The sequence below is a fragment of the Microtus oregoni genome, unplaced genomic scaffold (assembly GCF_018167655.1).
Source record: "Microtus oregoni isolate MIOR12 unplaced genomic scaffold, Mior012 000004F_ref0000308, whole genome shotgun sequence".
In the NCBI taxonomy this organism is placed as follows: domain Eukaryota; kingdom Metazoa; phylum Chordata; class Mammalia; order Rodentia; family Cricetidae; genus Microtus; species Microtus oregoni.
The window spans coordinates 36957473-36967590 of record NW_024543063.1 but is presented as its reverse complement, the minus strand read 5'-3'; positions in this window follow the sequence as shown (position 1 = coordinate 36967590).

Sequence of the window (10118 nt, the reverse complement as noted above, 5' to 3'; positions counted from 1 at the left end):
CCTCCCCCTCCTCCCCCTCTACGCCCCCTCCTCCCACCCTTCTCCCCCTCCCCCCACTCCTTTCCCCCTCCCTCTCCAGTCCAAAGAGCAGTCAGGGTTTTCTGCCCTGTGGTAAGACCTAGGACCTCCCACCTCCGTCCATATCTAGGAAGGTGAACATCCAAACTGGCTGGGCTCCCACAAAGCCATCACATTACGTAGGATCAAACCCCCGTGCCATTGTCCTTTGCGTCTCATCAGCCCTCATAGTTCGCCATGTTCAGAGAGTCCAGTTTTATCCCATGCTTTTTCAGTCACAGTCCAGCTGGTCTTGGTGAGCTCTCAATAGATCAGCTCCACTGTCTCAGTGGGTGGGTGCATCCCTCGTGGTCCCGACTTCTTTGCTCATGTTCTCCCTCCTTCTGCTCCTCATTGGGACTTTGGGAGCTCAGTCCAGTGCTCCAGTGTGGGTCTCTGTCTCTATCTCCATCCATCACCAGATGAAGGTTCTATGATGATATGCAAGATATTCATCAGTATTGCTCAAGGATAGGGTCATTTCAGGTTCCCTATTCTCAACTGCCCAAGGAACTAACTGGAGACCTCAGCTTGGGCACCTGGGAGCCCCTCTAGGGTCAGGTCTCTTGCCAACCCTAAAGTGGTTCCCTTAACTAAGAATTGTGGTTCCGTGCTCCCCTGTCCAACCTTCCTTTATCCCAATCCTCCTGCTTTCCCAAGGCCCGACCTCCTTCCCTTCTAACTTTTCTCTCCCCATCTCCCCTTACCCCCAACCCACCCCACCCAAGATCCCAATTTTCTCCCCGGCAATTTTGTCTACTTCCCTTAGCCAAGAGGATAACTATATGTTTTTCCTTGGGTTCCCCTTCTTACTTAGCTTCTTTAGATTCACCTATTGTAGACTCCGTGACCCTTATTTATGGCTAGAAACCAATTATGAGTGAGTACAACCCATGTTCATCTTTTTGGGTCTGGGATACCTCACTCAGGATAGTGTTTTCTATTTCCATCCATTTGCATGCAAAATTCGAGAAGTCATTGTTTTTTACCGCTGAGTAGTACTCTAATGTGTAGATATTCCATACTTTCTTCATCCATTCTTCCATTGAAGGGCATCTAGGTTGTTTCCAGGTTCTGGCTATTACAAATAATACTGCTATGAACATAGTTGAACAAATGCTTTTGTCATATGATAGGGCATTTCTTGGGTATATTCCCAAGAGTGGTATTGCTGGGTCCAGGGGTAGGTTGATCCCGAATTTCCTAAGAAACCGAAACACTGACTTCCATAGTGGTTGCACAAGATTGCATTCCCACCAGCAATGGATGAGGGTACCCCTTCCTCCACAACCTCTCCAGCAAAGGTTATCGTTGGTGTTTTTGACTTTAGCCATTCTCACAGGTGTAAGATGATATCTCAAAGTTGTTTTGATTTGCATTTCCCTGATTGCTAAGGAAGTTGAGCATGACCTTAAGTGTCTTTTGGCCATTTGAACTTCTTCTGTTGAGAATTCTCTGTTCAGATCAGTGCCCCATTTTTTAATTGGGTTAATTAGCATTTTAAAGTCTAGTTTCTTGAGTTCTCTATATATTTTGGAGATCAGACCTTTGTCTGTTGCGGGGTTGGTGAAGATCTTCTCCCAGTCAGTAGGTTGCCTTTGTGTCTTAGTGGCAGTGTCCTTTGCTTTGCAGAAGCTTCTCAGTTTTAGTAGGTCCCATTTATTCAATGTTGCTCTTAATGTCTGTGCTTCTGGGATTATACATAGGAAGCGATCTCCTGTGCCCATCTGTTGTAGGGTATTTCCCACTTTCTCTTCTATCCTTTTCAGTGTGTTCGGGCTGATATTGAGGTCTTTAATCCATTTGGACTTGAGTTTTGTGCACGGTGAAAGATGTGGGTCTATTTTCATTCTTCTACAGGTTGACATCCAGTTGTGCCAGCACCATTTGTTGAAGATGCTTTCTTTCTTCCATTGTATACTTTTAGCTCCTTTATCAAAAATGAGGTGTTCATAGGTTTGTGGGTTAAAATCCGGGTCTTCTATATGATTCCATTGGTCGACTTCTCTGTTTTTATGCCAGTACCACACTGTTTTCATTACTGTAGCTCTGTAATAGAGTTTGAAGTCAGGGATGGTAATGCCTCCAGAAGATCCTTTATTGTATAGGATTGTTTTGGCTATCCTGGGTTTTTTGTTTTTCCATATAAAGTTGATTATTGTCCTCTCCAGATCTGTGAAGAATTTTGATGGGATCTTGATGGGGATTGCATTGAATCTATAAATTGCCTTAGATAGAATTGCCATTTTTACTATGTTGATCCTCCCAATCCAAGAGCAAGGTAGATCCATCCATTTTTTGGTATCCTCTACAATTTCTTTCTTCAATGCCTTAAAGTTCTTGTCAAATAGATCTTTCACTTCCTTGGTTAGATTTACCCCAAGATATTTAATGCTGTTTGTGGCTATCGTGAATGGTGAAGCTTCTCTGATTTCCCTCTCTGCTTCCCTATTCTTTGTGTATAAGAGGGCGACTGATTTTTTGGAGTTGATCTTGTATCCTGCCACATTACTAAAGCTGTTTATCAGCTGTAAAAGTTCTTTGGTGGAGTTTTGGGGGTCGCTTAAGTACACTATCATATCATCTGCGAATAACGAAAGTTTCACTTCTTCCTTTCCAATTCGAATCCCCTTGATCCCATTATGTTGTCTTATTGCTATTGCTAGAACTTCAAGTACTATATTGAAGAGGTATGGAGAGAGTGGACATCCTTGTCGTGTTCCTGAGTTAAGCGGGATGGCTTTGAGTTTCTCTCCGTTTAATTTGATGTTAGCTGTCGGCTTGCTGTATATAGCTTTTATTATATTTAGGTATGACCCTTGTATCCCTAATCTCTCCAAGACTTTTAACATAAATGGATGTTGAATTTTGTCGAATGCTTTTTCAGCATCTAATGAGATGATCATATGGTTATTTTCCTTCAGTTTATTTATATGCTGGATTACATTGATAGATTTTCGTATGTTGAACCAGCCCTGCATCTCAGGAATGAAGCCTACTTGATCATAATGGATAATTTTCCTAATGTGTTCTTGGATTCGGTTTGCCAGTATTTTGTTGAGGATTTTTGCGTCGATGTTCATGAGTGAGATTGGCCTGTAATTCTCTTTCCTGGTTGAGTCTTTGTGTGGTTTTGGTATCAGAGTAACTGTAGCTTCATAAAAGGAATTAGGTAATGACCCTTCTGTTTCTATATTGTGGAATACATTAAGGAGTATGGGTATTAGCTCTTCTTGGAAGTTCTGGTAGAATTCCGCATTGAAACCATCTGGTCCTGGGCTTTTTTTGGTAGGGAGGTTTTTGATAACAGCTTCTAATTCTTCGCGACCAACAGGTCTGTTTAGATTGTTCACCTGGTCCTGGTGTAACTTTGGTATATGGTATTTATCTAAAAAAGTGTCCATTTCTTTTACATTTTCCAGTTTTGTGTTATACAGGCTTTTGTAATATGATCTGATGATTCTCTGAATTTCCTCTGTGTCTGTGGTTATGTCCCCCTTTTCATTTCTGATCTTATTAATTTGCGTATTCTCTCTCTGCCGTTTGATTAGTTTGGCTAGGGATTTATCAATCTTGTTGATTTTCTCCAGGAACCAGCTTTTTGTTTCATTGATTCTTTGGATTGTTTTCTGTGTTTCTATTTTGTTGATTTCAGCCCTCAGTTTGATTATTTCCAATCTTCTACTCCTCCTAGGTGAGTCTGCTTCTTTTTTTTCTAGAGCTTTCAGGTGGGCTGTTAAGTCTTCAATATGTGCTTTCTCTGTTTTCTTTAAGTGGGCACTTAGTGCGATGAACTTTCCTCTTAGCACTGCTTTCATAGTGTCCCATAAGTTCGAGTATGTTGTTTCTTTATTTTCATTGAATTCAAGGAAGACTTTAATTTCTTTCTTTATTTCTTCCTTAATCCAGGTATGGTTCAGAAGTTGACTGTTCAGTTTCCATGAGTTTGTAGGCTTTCTGGGGGTAGCATTGTTGTTGAATTCTAACTTTAATCCATGGTGATCTGATAAGACACAGGTGGTTGCTAATATTTTTTTGTAACTGTGTAAGTTAGCTTTGTTACCGAGTATGTGGTCAATTTTCGAGAAGGTTCCATGAGCTGCAGAGAAGAAGGTATATTCTTTCCTCTTTGGGTGGAATAATCTATAGATGTCTGTTAAGTCCATTTGCTTCATTACCTCCATTAATTCTCTAATTTCTCTGTTAGGTTTCTGTTTGATTGACCTGTCCATTGGTGAGAGAGGAGTGTTGAAGTCTCCTACTATTAGTGTGTGTGGTTTGATGGCTGCCTTGAGTTTTAGTAATGTTTCTTTTACATACGTGGGCGCTTTTATATTCGGGGCATAGATATTCAGGATTGAGACTTCATCTTGATGAATGTTCCTGTTATGAGTATAAAATGTCCCTCTCCATCTCTTCTGATTGATTTAAGTCTGAAGTCAACTTTGTTAGAAATTAGTATGGCCACACCTGCTTGTTTCTTAGGACCATTTGCTTGATAAGCCTTTTCCCAGCCCTTTACTCTGAGTAGGTGCCTGTCTTTGTGGTTGAGGTGTGTTTCTTGTAGACAGCAGAACGTTGGATCCTGTTTTCGTATCCAATCCCTTAGCCTGTGCCTTTTTATAGGTGAGTTGAGCCCATTGACATTAAGTGATATTAATGACCAGTGGTTGTTAACTCCGGTCACTTTTTTAGTAGTAGGGTTTGTGTGTTTCCCTTCTTTGAGTTGCGCTGGTGAAAGGTCTCTAGATGACTGAGTTATTGTGGGCATTGTTGGACTCCTTGGTTAGTGATTTTCCTTCTATAATTTTCTGTAAGGCTGAATTTGTGGCTACGTATTGTTTGAATTTGTTTTTATCCTGGAAAATTTTGTTTTCTCCATTTATAGTGAACGAAAGCTTGGCTGGATATAGTAGTCTGGGCTTGCATCCATGATCTCTTAGTTTTTGCAGTACATCTATCCAGGACCTTCTGGCTTTCATGGTTTCCATCGAGAAGTCAGGTGTAAGTCTGATAGGTTTACCTTTATAAGTAACTTGGCCTTTTTCCTTTGCGGCTCTTAATATTCTTTCTTTATTCTGTGTATTTTGTGTTTTGATTATTATATGGCGAGGGGATTTTTTTTTTTGATCCAGCCTATTTGGTGTTCTGTATGCTTCTTGAACCTTCATAGGTACCTCTTTCTTCAGGTTGGGAAAGTTTTCTTCTATAATTTTATTAAGTATATTTTCTGTACCGTTGAGCTGCACTTCTTCTCCTTCTTCTACTCCAATTATTCTTAGGCTTGGTCTTTTTATTGTGTCCCAAATTTCCTGAATGTTTTGTGATGAGAATTTGTTGGTTTTGCTGTTTTCTTTGATCAGTGTGTTTATTTTTTCTATGGTATCTTCAGTGTCTGATATTCTCTCTTCTATCTCTTGTAATCTGTTGTTAGTACTTGTTTCTGTCATTCCTGTTCGTTTACCCAGATTTTCCATCTCCATTCTTCCCTCGGTTTGTGCTTTCTTCATTGCTTCCATTTCATTCTTCATGTCTTGAACCGCTTCCCTAACCTGTTTGATTGCTTTTTCTTGTTTCTCTTGGTTTTCTTGCGTGTCTTTGAGCGATTTATTCATTTCCTCTACCTTTTTGTTTGTAATCTCTAATTGTTTATGGCAGTTTTTCACCTCCTGTTTAAGGTCCTCTATTATTTTCATATAGTTCACTTTTGAGTCGATTTCTTCTATTTCTTCAGGAGTAGGGTGTACAATTCTTCTTATTTCGGGATCCCTGGTTTCTGGTGGTGTCATGTTGCCTTTCAGATTGTTGGAGGAATTCTTGTATTGGCGCCTTCCCATCTCTTCCTTCAAATGGAGCCAGGAGAGGCCTGGTCTCTTGGTCCAGACTTTGCTGTGATTGACTCTCAGGGTATATCTCTTCAGTGTAGAAGCAGGAACCGTTCCCGTCCAGATGGGATTCCTCAGCAACTAAACAGGGCCGCTGGTAGCCCAATGATCCAGGGCCAACAGGATGAATGGAGCAAGTGGGGGGGGGGGGGGGGGGGGGGGTAGCGCGCAGGAAGCCTGGCGCCAGAGCTGGAGGTGCCCGGCTCCCTTACAGGGGACCCTGAGGCCTGCCCAGCTGGCAGGCACTCACCGCTCTGGGTGGGTCGCCTTAGTTTAGGAGCTTAAGACTGTAGTTGAGCACTGGTCCTAGCATACAGCGGGGCAGGGTTGGGGAGGGGTGCTGGGGGTGCTGGGTCGTGCGAAAGAAAGACAGCCCTGCAGAAGGAGCTGGGGGAGGGGGTTTGTGCTCGCTTCCGGGACAGTCCGCCCGCCCCTGGGTAGCACACACTCACCCGTCCTGATGGGATTCCTCAGCAACTAAACAGGGCCGCTGGTAGCCCAATGATCCAGGGCCAACAGCATGAATGGAGCAAGGGGAGGGGGGTGGTATCCAGGAGCGCGCAGGAAGCCTGGCGCCAGAGCTGGAGGTGCCCGGCTCCCTTACAGGGGACCCTGAGGCCTGCCCGGCTGGCAGGCACTCACCGCTCTGGGTGGGTCGCCTTAGTTTAGGAGCTTAAGACTGTAGTTGAGCACTGGTCCTAGCATACAGCGGGGCAGGGTTGGGCGGTCCTGGCATCTTGTCCATGGCAAATGCTGGACCAAACACAAATAGTTCCCAGTTTTTTATCTGCACTGCCAAGACTGAGTGGCTGGATGGCAAACGTGGTCTTTGAGAAGGTGAAAGAAGGCATGAACATTGTGGAAGCCATGGAGCATTTTTGGGTCCAGGAATGGCAAGACCAGCAAGAAGATCACCATTTCTGACTGTGGACAACTATAATTCTTTTGACTTGCGGGCTTCTTTCCCACCAGACCATTTCTTCTAGATGTAGCTCAGGAGAGCACCCCAATCCCATCTGCTCGCAGCACCCTTCATCTCTGCTCTCACTGAAGTTCTTTGGGTTCCATATTTTCCTCATTCCCCTTCAAGTCTAGCTGGATTGCAGAGTTAAGTTTATGATTATAAATAAAAACTAAGTAAGAAAAAAAAAGAAGGGCCTAAGTAATGCTGTATAATGTGATGTGTGCCGACTGGGCCATCCAGTAGAAAACGTATGTTTTTGCATGTTATGTGATCAGATGTGTCCGGCATTTCCCTTGTCCCTCAGTGATATGAGGATATTGGGCTTTGTGCTGGCTAGTTCTCTGTCAACATGTAAGCTAGAGTTACCTGAAGAGGGAACCTCAGCTGAGAAAATAGCTCCATAAGATCCAGCTGTAGGGCATCTTTTAAATTAGTGATTGGTGGGGGAGGACCCCGCCCATTATGAGTGGTGCCATCCCTGGGCTGGTGGTCCTGGGTTCTGTAAGAAAGCAGGCTGAGCAAGCCAGTAAGCAGCACCCTTCCATGGCCTCTGCATTAGCTCTTGCCTCCAGTTTTTTGCCCCTGTTTGAATTCCTGTCCTGACTTCCTTCAATGATGAACTACGGTGTGGAAGTATAAGCCAAATAAACCTTGTCCTCCCCAGCTTGCCTTTTGGTCATGGTGTTCCATCACAGGAATAGGAACCCTAACTTAGACAGGCTCAGATGCTAGCTACACCCTCTATACATACCTTTTTTTTTTTCCTTTATAAAGATTTTAGGAACTGGCCATTCAGTGGTGGGTGTACACCTTTAATCCCAGCAACTGGGAGGCAGAAAACTGTGAGTTCCAGGACAACCAGGACTGTTACACAGAGAAACCTTAGGGCGGGGGGGGGGGGGGGCGCTAGGATTTTATTTTATGTTTATGTATTTTGCTTGCATCTATTTATGTTACCACATTCATGCCTGGTGCCCTCAGAGATAAGGAGAGAGCACTGGATTCCCTGGAACTGGAGGCATGGATGGTTGTAAGCCACCATGTTGGCACTGGGAATCAAACCTGTCCTTAAGGGCTCTTTATCAGTGAACCATCCCTCCAACACCACTTCCTTTGACCATCGTGACCAGCCACATACTAAGAAGGCATTCTGCCCACAAGGTGCCTGAATGACCAAATGGGAACTGCAGAAATCCTTGAGCTTTCTGGGGTCTCATAGAGACCTTTGAACTCCCTGGGGTATTTCACGACTTCCTAGCTCTCCCTGGTATGGCAGGAATGAAGACTGGAATCTGAACAAGACCCAGCATAGTCATTTTCTAGTAGTGGCCTTTAGTAGTACAATAGGCTGCGTCCTGTGGACCTCCCAGAGTGAAGCTCCTTAAAATTTTACATTTGGAGCTTCTCACACCTACTAGATGCTTGACGGCCATCTACAAATGCTTGGGGACAGATACTGCAGTCAATGCAAAGGCAAAGACCTTCAGAGTCAGAAGAACCGACTCAGTATAATCCGTCTTTGTTACTTTCCTATTGCAACAAAACACCATGTGACCAAAGCGACTTGTAAAAGAAAGCGTTGGCCAGGTGTGGTAGCACACACCTTGAATCCCAGCACTCCAGAGGTAAAGAGAGGTAGATCTCTGAATTCAAGGCCAGCCTGACCTACAAAGCAAGTTCCAGGACAGCTAGGGCTGTTACACAGAGAAACCCTGTCTTGAAAACAACAACAACAAACATTTAATTGGGGGCTCACAGTTCCAGAGGATTACAGTCCATACCCATCATTGGAGGAAACATGGCCACAGGCAGGCATGATGTTGGAGCAATAGCTGAGAGCTTACATCTTCACAAACATGAGGCAGAGAGAGGAAAGTGGAAACGACATGCCCTTTTGAAACCACAGGGCCCACCCTCAGTGACACACCTCCTCCGAGGCTATACCACCTAGTCCTTCCTAAACACTTCCACTAACTGAGAACCAAGCTTTCAAACATGAGCCTGTGGCAGCCATTCTCATTCAAACCACCAGTCCCCAAAAATAATAGCTGTTTCTCGAACACTTGGCATGTGGCAAGCACGGTGGTAGTAGCCCCATGTACATCAGCTCTTATCCACGTTCTTATAAACAGGCAGCATTCTTTGTGAGTGCGAGCAATGTTCAGGACAGTTTTACCTTGTAACCTAGCTGCCTTGAGCCTGGGGCAATTCTGCCTCTGCTTCCCAAGTTCTGTGGTGGCAGGTGAGCCACCATCTCCAGTAGCATTACTAACCTTATTTCACTGACACGAATATCTATCTATCCAGCAGTCAGCCTTCATAGCCTAACGTCATACTGAATAATTCTCAAACATGTCTTCACCATGATCTCTGGAATCTGAGTATGATCCCAGGGCAAAGGGATTCTGCGGTTGAGCGCCAGGTTCTGTGATAGCCGGACAGGCCCAGTGTGATAGGAAATGTGTTGAGTGAAGACACCAGTTATGGAACATGACAGATTCAACTCCCCATTAGTGATGCTGGTGTAGAGGAAGGGGGCCATTGGCAAAGAAAGCTGGAAAAAGCAAGGTCCGTGGAGCCTCAAGTAAGAACCAGCCCGGCAGACACCTTGACTTCAGTTGAATAGATCCATTTCAGACTTCTCTGCCCTCCTCGGAGATAGAAGATAATCAGTCTTTGTGGGCTGGGGATGTAGCTCAGTTCTAACTTGCCTATCATGTTCAAGGTCCTCAGTTTAATCTTCAACACGACAAACAAGGCCTAGTATAATTCCAGCACTAGGGAAGGTGGAGGTAAGAGAATCAGGAATTCGTGGACTTCTTGACTCTCTGGGGAGGTTGATGCCAGCCTGGGCTACATGAGACTCTGTCTCAAAAATAAAATAAATTGGCATTTTGCCACCCCCCCTTTTTAAGTGCAGCAGATCAAACCCAAGGCTTTTAGCCTGCTAGGCAAATGGTCTGCGATATGAAACTAATTCATAATAATAATAAAGCAACAACTAAAAACTAAAAGCATCCCTTTTTCTTCTATCCAGCTATTGCCTGAGCTCGGGAAGAAAAATGGGTGGGTCCATGGAACCCATCCAGTTCACCTGTTCTCCCAGCAGTTGGCTCCCCTAATGGACGAGCCTCTGATCCGCTCTCGCCGTGGCCGGCTGGGGGCGCTGCAGCGGTCGCCCGGCCGGATGCTAATGAGCCCGGCGGCCCCGC